General features: G+C 34.4%; 1 long non-coding RNA gene across 1 annotated transcript; it reads right to left on the bottom strand.

Moving 5' to 3' along the window:
* Positions 1–8,848: 8,848 nt before the first annotated feature.
* On the bottom strand, positions 8,849–13,108 carry LOC121774817. The gene is made up of 4 exons (XR_006045031.1): positions 13,002–13,108; positions 12,831–12,913; positions 12,377–12,432; positions 8,849–8,865 (listed from the first exon to the last, which is right to left on the bottom strand). It is a non-coding gene; the product is annotated as an uncharacterized LOC121774817 (long non-coding RNA).
* Positions 13,109–17,630: the final 4,522 nt, after the last annotated feature.

Below are 17,630 nucleotides of genomic sequence, written 5' to 3'. Positions count from 1 at the left end.
CTTGAGATCCTCTAACGGATCAAGTGTTGAGGCCTTCGGGATTAACACGTGTTGGGACCTTAGGGGCCAACACGAGAACTGGGGGTTCCATTTTTTGTAGCTCCGTAGAATCCTCTAATGGATTGAGTGGCCGGGTCCAACACGAGAGTTGATGTCTTTGGGATCAACACGACTAACTCCAATGTGGGGAAGATACCTCGTGAATGTGAATGGTCGGTAAGTCCTACGGGACGTCTCCCGTCGTTCCCATGGATAGGGTCATTGGGCGTGTCCTATTGGTCTCAAGGGACGTCTCCCGTTCGTCGGGAGATATGTGAGACATTCTGCTCCTGTTCGTGCCTTAGAAAATTTTCGAAGACATTTGGCACACATTGGTCCCAAGGGACATCTCCCGTTCGTCGGGAGACATGATATATCGACACGGGCGTCACTGCCCATGTGTGTGCCGATAGAAGTAAGTTCTACACTTACAAGACTGTTGAGGGGAGGAAGCTCAACATGGGGAACCAAGTCTCGTCCAAATGTGTTGACTTTGGAGATGTGGTCCTCAAGATGACATCAAACGTGACAATCACTATAAGAAAATGGTACATGTCCCGGATATACGCAAGAACATAGTTTCTAGATCAATACTTGTAAATAGAGGTTTAAACTTATATTTCAATCTGATAAGTTCTTTGCGTATAAGTTTGGAAAACCCATCGAAAAATGTTATGTAACCGAGGGTTCTTTTTAAACTAAGTGTATCGGCTATTCGCCGCGTTGAAAAGCCATTGGCTAATAATGAAAATGCAAATACTTTCTCCTATTTGAGGCATTATAGATTAGGACATGTGAACCCTAATGCTATAAAAGTTTAGTAAACTTGAATTTACTAAAGACAAAAGAAGTCAATACGCAAAACAAATGTAAGACTTGTCTTGAGGTGAAAATGACTAGATTATCGTGTTATTCTATTGAATGAAACATGAAACCCCTTGAAAATTCACATTCACGTATGTGATTTAAAATTCGTGCAAACTAGAAGTGGTATAAAATACTTTATCACGTTCATAGATGATTGCACAAGATGTTGCTATCTTTATTTTTTAAGAAGTAAAGATGAAGCAATTGAAGTGTTCAAAAATTATAAGAACGAAGTCGAGAATCAACTTGGATTGTAAATCAAAATGATTCAAAGTGATAGAGGAGGCAAATACGTAGCCCCGTTTGAGGAATTATACAACACAAGTGGTATAATTCTTCAAACGGTTGCACCATATTCACCACAATCTATTGGTGTTACAGAACGCAAGAAACTGAACTCTTAAAAAGATGATAAATGCGTTACTGATTAGTTCAGGGATGCCCCAGAACATGTGGGGGAAAGCTGTTTTGACAACTAACTACATCCTAAACAAAAACCCACTCAAAAGTAAGGATGTCACTCCTTATGAGTTGTGAAAGGGAAGTAAGTCATCCTACAAATACTTCAAAGTGTGGGAGTGTTTGGTAAAGGTGATGGTTCCTCCACCCAAAGAGATTACAATCAGTTCTAAAATGGTTGATTGCATCTTTATTGGGTATACACTAATAGTAGTGCATATCGATTTATTATCTACAAGTCTGAAATACCGACTGTGACCGTGGGAATAACAATCGAGTCAAGAAATGTTGTATTCCTTGAAAATATATTTCCTCGCAAAGATAAGGAAAATATTGCACCCAATTCTGAGACGAGAATTGAGGATGAAGCCACTAGTTCTAAATCAACGGATGAAGAGCCAGAATCACGCAAGCGAACAAGGCCTGATCCAAACGATACATACTAAGACGTGGTAGTAGTGGCAGTACACCAAAGACATTTGGTCCTGATTATATTGCATTTATGTTGGATGAAGAACCAACATCAATAAAAGTAGCCTTTGCTGACCCAGACGGGTTGCATTGGAAAGAAGCTGTTCAAAGTGAAATTGATTCAATTTTGTTAAACCACACGTGGGTGTTGGTTGATCTACCTGAAGGTACTAAACCTTTAGGATGCAAATGGGTCCTTAAAAGAAAGTTTAAGGCCGATAGAATAGTGTACATGTATAAAGCTCGACCGGTAGTCAAAGGCTTTAAACAAAAGGAAGGGTACGATTTCTTCGATACCTACTCACCTGTAACAAGGATTACATCAATTCGAGTGCTTCTCGCGATTGCTGCTGTACACAATCTTGAGATTCATCAAATGGATGTTAAGACTGTGTTTCTAAACGGTGACCTTGAAGATGAAATCTATATGGAACAACCAGAAGGTTTTGTAGTACCTGGACAAGAGAAAAAGGTATGCAAACTGGTTAAATCCCTCTATGGATTGAAACAAGCGCCGCTGCAGTGGCACTTGAAATTTGATAATGTGATGTTATCAAATGAATTTAAAATCAACAAATGTGACAAATGTGTCTACATTAAGAACACTGGTAATGGATACGTTATAGTGTGTCTCTATGCTGATGATATGTTAATCATGGTAGTAACACACAAGTGATTAATGACACGAAAGTCATGTTAAGTAGATACTTCGACATGAAGGATATGGGTCTGGTCGATGTAATTCTTGGAATGAAATTTCTTAGAACATCCGAGGAAATCACCTTAACACAATCTCATTATGTTGAGAAAGTATTAAAGAGGTTCAACGCCTATGATGGCATCCCGGCTAAGACGCCTATAGAGCTCAATGTTTACTTGAACAAGAACAGGGGTGAGCCCGTTGCACAAGAAGATTATGCACGGGTCATTGGATGCATTATGTATCTTACTAATTGCACTCGACCTGATATTGCTTGCGTCGTGAACAAGTTGAGCCGTTATACGAGCAATCCAAGCAAAGAGCATTGGAAATCTCTTGTAAGAGTTTTGAGGTATCTCAAGTATACTCAAAATCATGGGCTACAATTTTCGAGATACCCCCCCGGTACTTGAAGAGTACTGCAATGCAAACTGGAAATCCGATAACAAAGACTCACTTTCAACAAGTGAATATGTCTTTACTGATGGGGGTGGTGTTGTCTCGTGGAAATCCACGAAACAGACATGTATAGCCCAATCCACCATGGAATCATAATTCATAGCTTTAGATAAAGTTGCGGAAGAAGCCGAATGGCTTAAAAACTTCCTTGAAGATATTTCATGTTGGTCAAAGCCCGTGCCTCCAGTGTTAATTCACCGTGATAGCCAAGCCTCTATTGGGAGGACAAACAGTGGCTTGTACAATGGTAAGCCTCGACACATTCGTCGACGACATAATACCGTGAGACATTTGATCACAACAAGGGTGATTACAATTGACTACGTGAAGTTATTGGATAATCTAGTGGATCCGCTAACCTAAGGGTTAAATCGTGATCAAATGAATAAATTGCTAAAAGGAATGAGACTGAAAACCACATCTTAAAAGATGATTGTAGTGGTAACCCAACCATACGATTGGAGATCGCATGGGCTAGGTTCAATGGGAAAACGAAGCTATATGATTCTAGTTGTAACACTCGGAAGATTTTTAATCTTCATCCATTCTTTAGAAAGCATTGAGTGTTGTAACATGCATGTTGTAAGAGGCTAAGTTTTGACTTTTAATTATTCTTAAATACCTCGAGGAGGTGGGTATTGCAGGATACCTGGAAAAGAATCACCTATGTAAGTGAAGAAGTGTGGGATGCTTCAACATGTGAATCAATTATGATTCAAAGTGGTGTTCCATGGCTAGTAAAGGACACAAACATGAGAACTGATGAGTTTGTAAATAATATTGTGTCAATATTATTGTCTCGGTATACACCAAGGAGGAATGGTTCAAGGCATCACGTCCACCAGGCCACCGGTATGCCCGATAGTGTTGACTATGGAAAGTTCAAAGCCTCAAGCTACTATTCCAAATGCAATATTGTTTCTCGAGGATTGAGCAAAGAGTCTGCATGCATGCATACACGTCTTGTGTTGGTTTGAGCTTGCAGTGCTCTAACCAATGTGGGGGATTGTTGGAAACGTGTGGATTTATGGGAGCTTTTTGGCTTTTCATATATTGTAACCACCAATTCCTTAATGTTATGGTTTATGAGCCTTTTGGCTTTTCATATTTTGTAACCACCAATTTCTTAATGTTATGGTTTATGGTGTCTTAATGCCATGACCTTCCATGTCTAGCTTTTGTGCCTATAAAAGGATGGTGTTGTACATGAATGAAAAAGATATACCACAACATGCATTCTCACTTCTCTCTCTAGTTATCTACATCATAGTGTGCATTTTAGGAGCATTGTCTAGCTCGATTCTCAGAACTCCATCAAGTTCGCTGGTGCCTAGCGGGTTTGAGGTGCTTCTACACGCTAGGAGGAAATCGTTTTATCTTTGGGGGCAATACGTTATTCCGTGAGCACTAGTCGGGACGTAATTTGTCTTGCAGAAAGAGGGCTTCCCTCGACTCGACTTATTGTTGATTTGTTTTATTTTATTTCCGTTGTAATTTCCATTCCAATTGTTGTTGGTATTTTTCTTCTATGATAATAGTTAGAGTACCGCCTGTACATGGCTTGGGAATTTTATCCCATTATTTTCTAACATAATGTCCTTATATAATGTAAAGAAAAACTGAGGCTCGGGCCGATGTTATGGATGCTTTGACGAAAATGTCTGTTACTATTTCATTTATTTATATTTTCTCTATCCGGTGATATTTTTTCAGCAATGCAACAGTCCGTAAGACAGAAAAGAAGTTATTGCTAAGATGGCTTAGTAATTGATTTGTTAATAACTTATGATTGTTCATTCCTATTTAAAATACATCATCATTTCCTTTATTAAAATAATTTTGTTTGGAAATAATTTTAAATGGTGATTTGAATTCATTAGCTATAGGGAATAGCTATTGTCTACTCATGACACGATTACATTACACAAACAAATTAAAACACTAGCATGTATGATATTCATAATTATATTCTGGCTAACTAACTTTGTTTATGCAGTCTAGATATCACAAAAATTATTAAATTTGTTTAATAAATTAAAGAATAATAGTCAATTTGGTTATATTCAGTTTCACAAAGTTTTAAAATAGAATATAAAATCAAGGTGTTACAATTTTCGTTAGTTGTTTTATATAGATACAAAATTACGGATATTTAAAAATGTTACTCCCTTCGTCCAAAAAAAATAGTTTCATTTGTGGATCGCAAGTTTTAATGAGAAATTAATAAAATAAAATAGAGAATGAGAAAAAGTGGATAAAGTACAAGAAATGGGGAGCAACAGTAGGTAAAGTATAAAAAAGAAACTCTTCATTTTTAGAAATGTGACTATTTTTTGTGGACATCCTAAAATAGTAAAGTGAGACTATTTTTCGTGCATGGATGGAGTATTTCACTAATGTAAAATATTTTTTATTTAGTTTCGCTTATTTTAATTAAAAACACTATTTTAAATATCATTTAAAAAAATTGTAGATTTGTACGACTAACTAGAATTTGACATTATTGAAAAAAGGACAATAGCCTAAATTAAATTGTAGAAGTATAAATTGTTATTGCTGATTACGCAAAACTGTATTCGCAGATCCTTAAATCCTCATCACAAAGCAACCGAAACTTCTGCAAAGAAAGCATAGTTTGTTTAACATATGTCTTCCCCAAACCTATAAAATAACCAACTCAAATCATCGCAAATCTATCAATATCTAAAGTGGGAGTTTTTTGGGAACTTTTTAAAATGCCAGTTTAGCCCTTTTTGGCGGGAAACTGGGCAGTATAACAGCTGTATTTTTATGTTTTTTTTCATCACTTTTGTGTTAATATCATAAATCCCGTTAAATATAGATTGATTGTAGTATTTTGTGGAAAGTTGTGTAGAGGCAGGTCTATATCTGCCATCTTGAAGGCCTATTTTTTATATACTATTACAATATTTACTATTTACTACCATTACATTATGTATTTCATTCTTTCAAGCCGTTCCAATGCTCATTTAAGCCACTTTGCAATCCATCCCTGAAAAATTAAATACATCATTAGTTAAAATCTAAGCAAACTTTCAGGAGTTATGGAATGGTGTTACTAATACAACATTTAAAATAAAATGTATATCATTTGCTTAATAATAATAATATAATTAGTATCCACTTATCATAAAAAGTTATATAATACTAATCTATTATCTTTTTAATCAAATTTTCATCTAATCACTTATTAAATGCAAATAATCACTGTGAACAAATTTTGTGTGTAGACTTGAACAGATTCTCTTTCATTAGTATTTACATCATCTGTGAATAAATATGTAAATTTCTCTTTCATTAGTATTTACATTATCTGTAACCAAATATGTAGTATTATCAGTATGAAATATAATTCAACGTTAAATAATTTATTTCACATTTCTAAGTTATAAACTTATGCTGAAGGTATACATTATGAATTCATAGTTAAATCCATATCAAAGTATTTGTAGAGATAATAGGCTGAATATATGGCATACCTTTTGTCTGTCTTTTTTCTCTTTTCTTCTTATTTTGAGGTCCTGTTGTAGACTCTAACTCCAAGCTGCCAAATAAGGTTGCAACATACCATATCTGCAAATGAGTTTTAATTGCGTTTCTAAGATAATACAAAGTTATGATAAAGATGATATAATGAAATGGAACGTTTGTAAAAAATTAAAGTACATCCAAAACATTTCATTGAATGGCTAATTTGATTCATTCAGAATAACTAACTAAAAGAAGGATACTAATATAATTAGTATCCACTTATCAAAACATTTCATTGAATGGCTAATTTGATTCATTTCATTGAATGGTTAATTTGATTCATTCAGAATAACTAATTTGATTCATTCAGAATAAACAGTAGTGAAATAATTACCATGGAAATTTATGTAGTTACCTGATAAGTTTGTTTGCCCTAAATCTCCTTATAATCTTTGCTGATTTATACTGTATGTGTAAACTGTGTCTCTTCCTTAGATGACTTGATAACCTGTGCATAAAAATCGAGTTATTAGTTTTTCAAATATGTATAGTTGAAGTTCCACAATTTTATAATGCACACTTTGTTAGATGAGTAATATGCAATGATTTACATTGGTGTCCTTCCCCTATTATAGAGGTCGTTTATCTCTAACTCATAAAACTGCAATGGTCATTCTGACCTATTTCTCTTATAATCACATACAGAAAGGGTATGAGGATAGTTAGATCTATTTTTTTGTATGATATTCTTTTGTTTATTGCAATACACATTAATCAGATCCAGAAAGGGAATATGATAGTGATATTATAAGTAATCTGAATATTATGTAATCTAATATAAAAAGGGTATTAAGATAGTTAATGGACTTTATTTAAACTAATTATTAGTTATGAAATGTGTTACCTTTTAATGTGCACTGTTTTGGATTTCTTCTGACTTCAGATGCAGACTTGAAGAGTTGGTTATGGAAGAATCACTTTTCAGAACTTTTGCAGTCTCTGTGTAGGTAGCAGTCTATGTTAACCTTTTTGTCTCTCTTTTTCTCTTGGAGAGGATGGCTGGCGACTACTCTTTTAGGGTTATAATGAATCCCTTTTGCATTCCTGTAAAATTGGATTAGTTTAAATAGAGAAATATCAATCAGCAAACTCATTTATTGGGCAAGTCAAATGGACCATTCAATTAATAGCTTTTATTGTTTCATTCATTTCCCAAGATACAACTGTCACTCATTTATATTCCTTATTATTAATTCGGCTAATTTGAAACCTAATATTGGTAATGTAGTCTTAACACCCTTTTATTGTTTTTATACTTATTAAAAACTTATTAAAATATTATTTGATATGTATTTTAAAGGATATATGTGAAAGGTTTTAATAATCATTCTGTTTTTTGGAATATGTAATGGTTTACATGTGTGCAGTCCAGGCTGGTTTCCTTCCTCTATAAATACGTTTAATCACTTAGTTTACAAATCAGCTAGCAACACTCTCTTACAAACTTACATCCCACTTCAACTCACAGTAGTTAGCTCGGTTTATTGGTAGTTCTATCTTCATTCCTTTCGTATAAAATCAGTAGACTAAATGTGTATTATCTGTTTCTATTAGAATAGTTTTCATTGCTGTAATGTACATTCTTACCATTTTGGTAAAAGATTTTCTTGGCCTCTCTTTTCTTTCACGAATATCTCCTCTTTTGTTGCATTATTACTGCGCATATGTGGAGTTTATATTTATTGGTTGTTGTATAAAATCAGTAGACTAAGTGTTTCTATTGGAATTGTTTTGATTGTTGTAATATACATTCTTACCATTTTGGTAAAAGATCTTCTTGGCCTCCCTTTTCTTTCACTGATATCTCCCATTTTGTTGCGTTATATCTGCACATATGTGGAATTTATAGTTATGGGTTGCTGTAATATACATTCTTAACAAAAGATCTTCATCATTTGTTGCTATCATCTTTTTAATTGTTTCTGACCATCTATTTGTCACTTAATTAGTCTTTTTCAGAGGTTATAACTTGGCCAACATTTTGAGATCAATACTCTACATAAATGTTTATTGGCAGGAAATATTACTATATGGTTTATAATGAATAGAGGGTCTCATTACCTTTGTTTGTATCTTTCATTTTAGGACTACCCTCCTGCATTATTGATAGATTGATAGATACCTGCAGATCAGTGAGTTAGAGAGTTAAATAATAGAGTTGTATGAGTTGCATAAGTCATTATATATGTATGTAATTGAACCAACTTTTTGGCTTTTTACAGGAGCACTTCTGAAATTATGGCTCCATTCATTACCTGTGTTAACAATCTCAGCAAGGAAATTACCAACTCCGTGTGTTCGTGCATATCAAGGTTTACCTGAAGATAATAATGACAAAAGCTTAGAATGTGTGTTTCATGACTCCAAGGTAGATAATCTCTGGAGAATATGCAAGCTAACACCATCTATTATTTGAACTACAATTAAGAACCAATGTTATTCTATATAACATATAATTTGGTACTGATTTTCAGGGTACCAGAATTCAAGCTACATTTCCAAACAGTTTAGTCAAGAACTTTGGAAATCAACTCAGGGAAGGAGTGATATTTTGTATTAAAAATTTCTTTAGTCCAGAACTTTGGAAATCTACTCAAGGAAGGAGGGATATTTTGTATTAAAAATTTCTTTGTCAGACCTAATACTCTTAGAAACAAAGCATCAAATCACCAGTTTAGATTTCTAATGAATGTGAAGACGAAGATGGTTGAGGTTAATGATCTTAGGTTTTTGAGAGAAATGTTTGACTTCATTCCCTTTGCTGAAATATCAAAATATGAAAATGTTGATGATTCATCCTTCTTTGGTATGAATTTTTTGTTATTGACATTTACTTTAGTGTACTTATTCAATCTACTACCTATTGTACTGTATGTATTGAAGCTATTTTCTGTCAACCTTAATGAATTACTTTTAGATGTCATTGGTGTGATAACCGGACCTGGTAGAGTTATCTCTCACTCTAAGTATAGATTGATTGAGATTGAAATATCTGATGAGAAGTAAATTCATTACTATTTGGATAATCACATTTTATAATCTACTTTTCTATATCTTTCTTAACAGCCATAACAAACTATTTTGTACAATATGGGAATCAAATGTTGACTTATACCTGGATCAACTGAAAAAGAGTGAAGGAACAATTCCAATTGTGATTATTCAGTTTTGCAAGCGCAATCTATTTAGAGGTTATTTATCTTTGATGTTTTGTTACTGTTTAAATTTTTTATTTTTCATTATCTGTGTTAATCTTTTAGTGTTTATGTTTTAGGTGAAATTCGCATTTCTACATATTTTCAAGCTTCTAAGGTTGTGATCAATGCTGATGTTAAAGAAGTTAAAGATTTTAGGATGAGGTAGTCATTTTTATTTACTGGATTTTCATGACAACTGTTTGTTATAATATTTACCTATGCACGGGTGTTACTTATTACTCAGTTCTATTTACTTATTACAATTTTTATTTTTTTTATTTAGAATAAGAGATGATATCAGTTTTGTTCAGCAAGTTTCTGTCATTCAAGGAGGACAAAGGCTTGGTGGTGAATATGATGATCTACAAGTGAAGTCCCTTGAGGATTTTTCTTGCCTAGAGGTATTGAATAAGTATCACATCTGTCTCTTTTATGTTCTTATTTTTCTTGAATTTTATGTGTAATATTTCAATAGTTTATTTCATTTTGTGATTCACAGGAAGGTTCATGTTGGGTATTCGGTAAAATCGAGTCAGTTAAGTGCCATTACAGTGAATGGTATTTTTTGGCGTGTAAGACTTGTGTTAAGAAGGTCAGAGAAGTGGATAATAAGTTTAACTGTTCTGGATGTATAAAAACTCATTCTTATGCAGTTAAAAGGTTAGATACTAGGTCTCTGAATTTATGAATTTATATATATATAAATTCAACTCCAATATAATTAAGTAATTTATATCAATAATTTTGTCTTATTCAGGTTCAAGTTTGTGGTGAATGTTGTTGATCATACCAGCAATGCATCTTTGTTATTGTGGGATAGGGAAGGCAGCCAATTGTTAGGGAGAAATGTGACTGATTTTTTAGGAAATGGTGGTCAGGTTTGTATATGTAAACACTGAAATTTAGTCTCTTTTTTCTATCATGGTGAGTTCTAATTTTATTTCTATTTCAGCAGGTTGCTCCTGAGAATTCCATTCCTGCACTTATTGAAGAGATTCTTGTGGGTCAGAATGTACTGTTTAAACTTCAACTGAAAAATCATATTGAGTATTACAGAAGTTACCCTTTTACTGTCAACAAAGTTTGTAATCTCCCTGAAATAGTTGACAAGTATACTCCTAAAGACTTGGGTGAACAGATCTTTAAATTTGATACGAGATTATCTGATCTACTTTTTGGAGCTGATCTTGCTGAGGTATTTATATTTTCTTATTATTCATTAGCTATATTTTTTATTTTGAAAAATTTTGCATTGTTTTTTATCTGATTTCATTTTACTTATAGGTTTCTCAGAAGGCCTATGTTACAACTGATCTGTCCACTCTTGCTAATGAGAATATCAGTGAATTGTTTGTTGAAGGATCTGAATTAAATTTTGGAGTTCATATTGCTGAGGTATTTTTGTTTATATTTTAGCTATTTTGATTATTTTGTAATTGTTTTTCCTGTTTTATAATTAACTTTCGTTATTAATATAGGGTTCTCAGAAAGTGTTTGTTACACCTGATCTGTCCACTGTTTCTAATGAGAAAAATCATGGATGGGTTGTTGAAGGCTCTGTAAAGCGATGCTTGGATTTAGAATTTGACTGATGTGATGATACTGATGAAGTTCAGATGAAGAAGAAAGAGAAAATTGCTGGTTCTAATTAGATGGGCAATCATACTTGGTGTTTATGTTTTGCAGTGTTTTATTTTTTTTGCATCTTAAAAGAATTCTCATCCTTTGTTTTTTTGTGTTGGTTTTGGATTTTTTCACTGAACTTGACAATATTTTGATGCTGTTAGGGCATGTGCATGTTTTCCATGTAGTCAAGTTAGTAAGATGAGATCTTCATCAAGAATTTTTAATGTTGAGCTATCCATTCATTTTATAATGAAGTTTTTAAGTTATTGTTCTGTTTTTTCCCCTTATTATGTATTTTAATGTTTGACAATGTTTAATTTTGAAATATATGATGAAGGTCAGTAGAGGAGTATTAATAATTGAATAAACATAAAGGCAATTCTAGAACTGGATGAGTAAAATAATCTTTTTGCATTCTGATTCATGAGGTCAAATCATGACCTCAAATCCTATATAATTCAAAAGAAATATATAACTCATTCATAAGCTAACCTGATGGAGTCAAATAATCAAATAGATTTTCCTTGATATATGTAAAATCAGAGTTTTATCCATAATCTAACCTAATGGAGTCCATCAGAGTCTTACATATATCAAGAATCATAATCAAATAATCAAATAGATTATTATTGATATAAGTTTTATAGATTATTTGACTCCATCAGAGTTTTACATATATCAAGAATAATCAAATAATCAAATAATCTAACCTGATGGAGTCCATCAGATTATTTGACTCCATCAAAGTTTTACATATATCAAGAATAATCTATAACAATAAATAGTTAACCTGATGGAGTCAAATAATCAAATTGTCCAAATCATACACAATGAATTATGAGGTCAAATCATGACCTCAAATCCTATATAATTCAAAAGAAATATATAACTCATTCATAATATACAACAGTGCAATTATTAGAGTAGAAATGAAATATTCCAACACCAAAAATATAACAGTTTAACCAAAGTTAACAAAAAGATAAATAAATGGAAGTAAAGTTACCTTCCAACTACTCTAAAAGAAGCTAAAAGGTCATCCCCTTTTCTATCTCCATGTTTCTGCGGACAAAAAATTACTATTAAACAGTGAACAAAGTTGAGTTTACTTTAATGCTTATTCAAATAGTGTTAGTTATGACCTAATCTTCTACATCATCTTTTTTCTTAAAGTCCTAATATGTAGCAGGTTCAGGAAATTAACAAGATTTTTTTTCCATTATTCTAAGTTCAGTATTAAGCTTAATCTGAGAATCATGTTAGTGAAAAATCTTTTGGGTTTCATCCTTTTAATTTCTGAAATAACAATTTAAATAATCTGTTTTGTGGGATAATCTGAAAGGTCTTCTTGGTATTTGTGAAGTTTTAAAGCTTTAAATATGCAGTTCTGCAGAGATTAATATGTCCTCACTATACTCTGAAGTTTTTTTCTTATTAAGGCACATATAAGTTGTTATTACCTTCTTTGTCATTCAAGTTGAGATTCTTAATCAATGAAGAAGATCTGTCATACTTAAGAGTTCTGCTCATCAACAGTTAAAACCTACAACATCAGGTAAACTATGTAACTTTTACTGTTCTGAAATTTTCCCTGAAGCTCTATGATGTTTTTCTTAAAACTCATTTAGTACCTGTATGTTCTGTATTGCATCTAATTTTTTTTGGATGCCAGTTAAATAGAATACCTATACATTATAATATGCAAATCACAATCTCATAGATTAGCAAGGAAATCAATATATTATGATTCATTATGAAGCCTAATTAAGTGATTTCTTTCCTATCAGTGTAAATTTTTTTAAATTTACTTGAATTCGACAAGCATTACAGATGTCAATAGTCACAATTGTAGATCTGCTTTAATAGAGTCTATCAACAACATTTCCGAATGTAATAGAGAAAAATATTCCATAAATGAACTTTGTGTGAGGAAACTTATCTCATCAGGTAGCTTAAAATGGGGTTTTCCCAAATATTTGTGGTTTTTTTTTCCAAATTTTCGATCTATTTGTTGAATTAACTTCTTCTCCGATTCTGGAAAAAAAGACAATGAAAAAAGTCAGAATACACCTAATCTTCGACCTTTTTGAATATTAGTCTAAATTTTGTTGGAATATACCTGTAATCGAAACCGAATTTGATCTGATTTAGTAGCATATCAATGGCCTTTTGCTGTGGTTTACTGATTATACGCCACTCTCTGTCGTCTATTTTGAACCTACGACGGAGGCGTCGGTAAGCTGTCGACGAAGAAAATGAATTCGGGGATTTTCAGTGTCAAATTTCTAGGATTTGAGATTGTTAGGATTTTAGTTGCAAATCTGGAGAGGAATCGTAGTCCGGAGTTGTAAAGGTGTAGTGTTGTCCTCCGCACCGGCGCTTCAACGGAGCATGTGATTTTCGGCGGAAGATATGAGTGTTTAGTTAGGGTTTCTCGAACGGCGCCGACAAGGAATGAGGAGAAAATGGCTTATATATGTTGTATAAATTATGGTTTTGTTTCTTAAGTGGGTTAATTAAAATAAACTATAGTCTAATTAAATCAATTAATTCCCCACTTATCTGTTGTATAAGTTTGGACTTATACTTTGGGCATGCATTATTTAGATGTATGGACCAATTTAAGAAATCAGATTGGGCTTATATATTCTCTTTTTGGGTATGTGTTTTGAAGGGGTTGGCAGCGGAAGCGTGCATAAGATTCGATCACATAAATTTGATCTATTTAGCAGATTATTTAGACAAATTCTATTCGCGTAATTATCACATGTATCATGCTCATAACTTGAATTAAAACATGCTTTAGCATATTAAATCCCTAAAACATGCACATACGGAATTAGCCAATTTACCTCGTTGTTCAATCAAGAATCGATGATGGCTTGCTCCGTCTCCACGTGAAGATCTTCAGTACTCGACCTCTGATCTTCTGACTCTTGTCCCGGACTGTATACTGATATTTAAGTGGTCAAATCTCATCAGAATACTAAGACTCGAATAATGAAGACATAACTCAGCTCACGCAGTGAGCAATTTTCGAATTCTCTCCCTTTCTCTAGAGAGGGACAAAAATTCTAGCACTAATAATTATGTTTTCTGTCTCCTTTATTCTCCTATTTATATTAAGTCACATATTGAGCCAAGTCAGGGATCTAAGGAAGAATTTGGGCATGGCCTCACCCAATTAGCTTTTTACTAATCAAATTGGACCAACAATTTAATATAAGCTTATATTGGAATATTACAAGCAGCCACTACAGAAGTAATATTGCACTGCCTTTCCAAATCCGAAATTACAAGTATTCCGAGTTTCCTTTTATTTGTTTAATTCATTTCCCGCGCTTAAGATAGAAACATCAATTAATTAATTAATGTCTGCTATGGACTTAATTAATTAACATATTTTATTCTCCAAGAGTGGACTTAGCAAGAAACTCTTATTTATTATTCATAGAGTAATTAAACTCCAACTAGCTAGGTTCCGAATAATAAAACCTCGTTTCGAGCTCCTCTTGTGGATGTTATCAAACGAGACTCTCCTCGCGCACGATTCAACATAATAGCAATCCTAACACCACTAGACAATGATCACCACTACCCAATATACCTGGATCATTGGGTGACGAAAAACCCGCACCTTTGGTAAGTTAAAGTAGTAGATACTCAATATCGTATGGTCAATGCTAATGTACATTGATTAAGAAATTAATTATCAAGACCTCGTCTTTCAGTAGATAGCATAAAGACTCGTCTTGCTGTTAGATCCATTCAGTGCTATACCACACCAACGTCATCATATTTCAATAAGGCTTAGAAATAATCGGACTGACATTGCAACCTTTCACGATAGGTAGTCTAGGTCTATCTGGGTTGTGAAATTCTTATTTTTCGTTGTTCAGAACTGACTGCGTACCTTAAATTGAGCGCAACCCACAACCGGTCTACTAGAACAAACACTTAGACTTATGTTATGTTCGCTTATACATTTAAATATGCAATAAACATCCATTAAATGTAAAACATAACAACAGTATGACAAAAATAATCTGTTGCATTCATTGGAAAATAATTATTAGAGTTTTACAGTATTCAATCACTGGAAAGGTGATTTCTAGTATAAAAACCCTAACAATCTCCCACTTATACTCAAAACAGCTTTCGAGTATACAAAATAGTGTGCACACGTCAAATTTCTCCCACTTATACTGAAAGCGTGTTGAGGTCTTGAATGAGTCGAACTAACATCCCTTCAACGTGGCCCTCGAACGGTTTTACCACCAATGCCTTTGTAAAAGGATCTGTCAGGTTGTTCTCTGACGCAATCTTGACCACTTGTATGTCTCCTCTCTGCACTATATCCCTTATGATATGATACTTCCGTTCTATGTGTTTGCTCGCTTTGTGAGCTCTTGGTTCCTTCGAATTTGCCACAGCACTAGAATTGTCACAATAAACCGTGATGCTCTTGGGCAGATTCGCAACCACACCTAAATCCATAAGGAAGCTCTTGAACCATACTGCCTCTTTTGCAGCCTCCGAAGCGGCCACATACTCGGCTTCCATGGTCGAGTCCGCGATGTATTTCTGCTTCACACTCTTTCAAATTATGGCTCCACCTCCTAAGGTGAACACATATCCTGAAGTAGATTTTCTCGAGTCCTGATCAGCTTGAAAGTCTGAGTCAGAATATCCCAAAGGATAGAGCTCGACTGCATTGTAAACTAGAGCATAGTCCTTAGTCCGTTTAAGGTACTTGAGTATGTTTTTTACCTCAGTCCAATGTCCTTGGCCCGGATTCGACTGATATCTTGCCACCATGCCAACAGCAAAGCAAATATCAGGCCTCGTACAAAGCATAACATACATGAGACTTCCAACTGCCGAAGCATATGGAATCATTCTCATTGCTTGTATCTCAGACGGCGTTTTGGGGTACATCTCTTGAGATAGATGGATGCCATGTCTAAAAGGTAAGAAACCTTTCTTGGCGTCCTATATGCTAAAGCGACTAAGTACTGTTTCGATGTAAGGTTCTTGAGATTAGCACAACATCTTCTTTTCTCGATTCCTAAGAACCTTGATCCCGAGGATGTGTCCCGCGTCTCCCATATCCTTCATCTCGAACTGGTTTGACAACCATGTTCGTACTGATGACAACATCTTTTTATTGTTTCCAATTAGAAGAATGTCATCTACATATAAAACTAAGAACACTACATTCCCCCTTTCAACCTTCTTGTACACACAGCTTTCACTTGGGCATTTTTCGAATCCAAACTTGTGAACAGTTTGATCGAAACACTGGTTCCATGATCTAGATGCTTGCTTAAGGCCATAAATGGCCTTCTTAAGCTTCCAAACCATGTGTTCCTTGCCCTTTATGGCATAACCTTCGGGTTGTTCCATGTAGATGGTCTCCTCAAGACCGCCATTTAGAAACGCAGTCTTAACGTCCATCTGCCATACATCCCAATCCATATAAGCTGCTATAGACAATAGTATCCGGATCGATTTGAGCATGGCCACTGGAGAGAAAGTCTCGTCGTAATCGACACCTTCCTTTTGGGTATACCCCTTAGCCACTAGTCTTGCCTTGAAGACTTTAACTCGTCCATCGGGTCCAAGTTTACGTTTATATATCCACTTGTTCCCAATGACAGTACAGCCTTCAGGTAGGACGGACAAATCGTAGACGTCTTTGTCTATCATAGATTGTAGTTCCGAATCCATTGCTTTCACCCATTCGCAATGATCGACATCTGCCTGCGCTTCCGCAAAGTTCCAGGGATCTAATACATTGCTGTCTGAGGAGTGATCCATAGATTCCCCCAAACTAATGTATCTTTCGGGCTCATGTGAGACCCTCCCACTGCGGCGCGGCACTACAATTCTTGGAATAGAAGTTGAAGTTTCTGGAATTGTTTGTACACTTGGTATTCGTTCTTGGTTAATGGAATTTGTGACAGAAGTTAGCTCATCAAGAGCCACTTCACTGCTGGGTTTATGGTTCATTACATAGTCTTCCTTTAAGAATGTGGCGTGAGTGCTCACAATACTTTCTTATCTCGGAGACTAAAGAATTCATAAGCTTTCGTTCCTCTGGGGTACCCTATAAACAAACATACCTCTGTCCTTGATCCTAGCTTAGTTGGATCTTTTTCCAATACATGAGCCGGGCAACCCTAAATCTTGAGATGTGCTAGATTGGGCTTGCGCCCTGTCCACAACTCATAAGGAGTAGTAAGTACGGATTTTGACGG

The sequence above is a fragment of the Salvia splendens genome, chromosome 17 (genome assembly GCF_004379255.2).
Source record: "Salvia splendens isolate huo1 chromosome 17, SspV2, whole genome shotgun sequence".
Classification (NCBI taxonomy): domain Eukaryota; kingdom Viridiplantae; phylum Streptophyta; class Magnoliopsida; order Lamiales; family Lamiaceae; genus Salvia; species Salvia splendens.
Note: the sequence above shows the minus strand (reverse complement) of the source record. Positions and strands in the feature narration are given on the sequence as shown.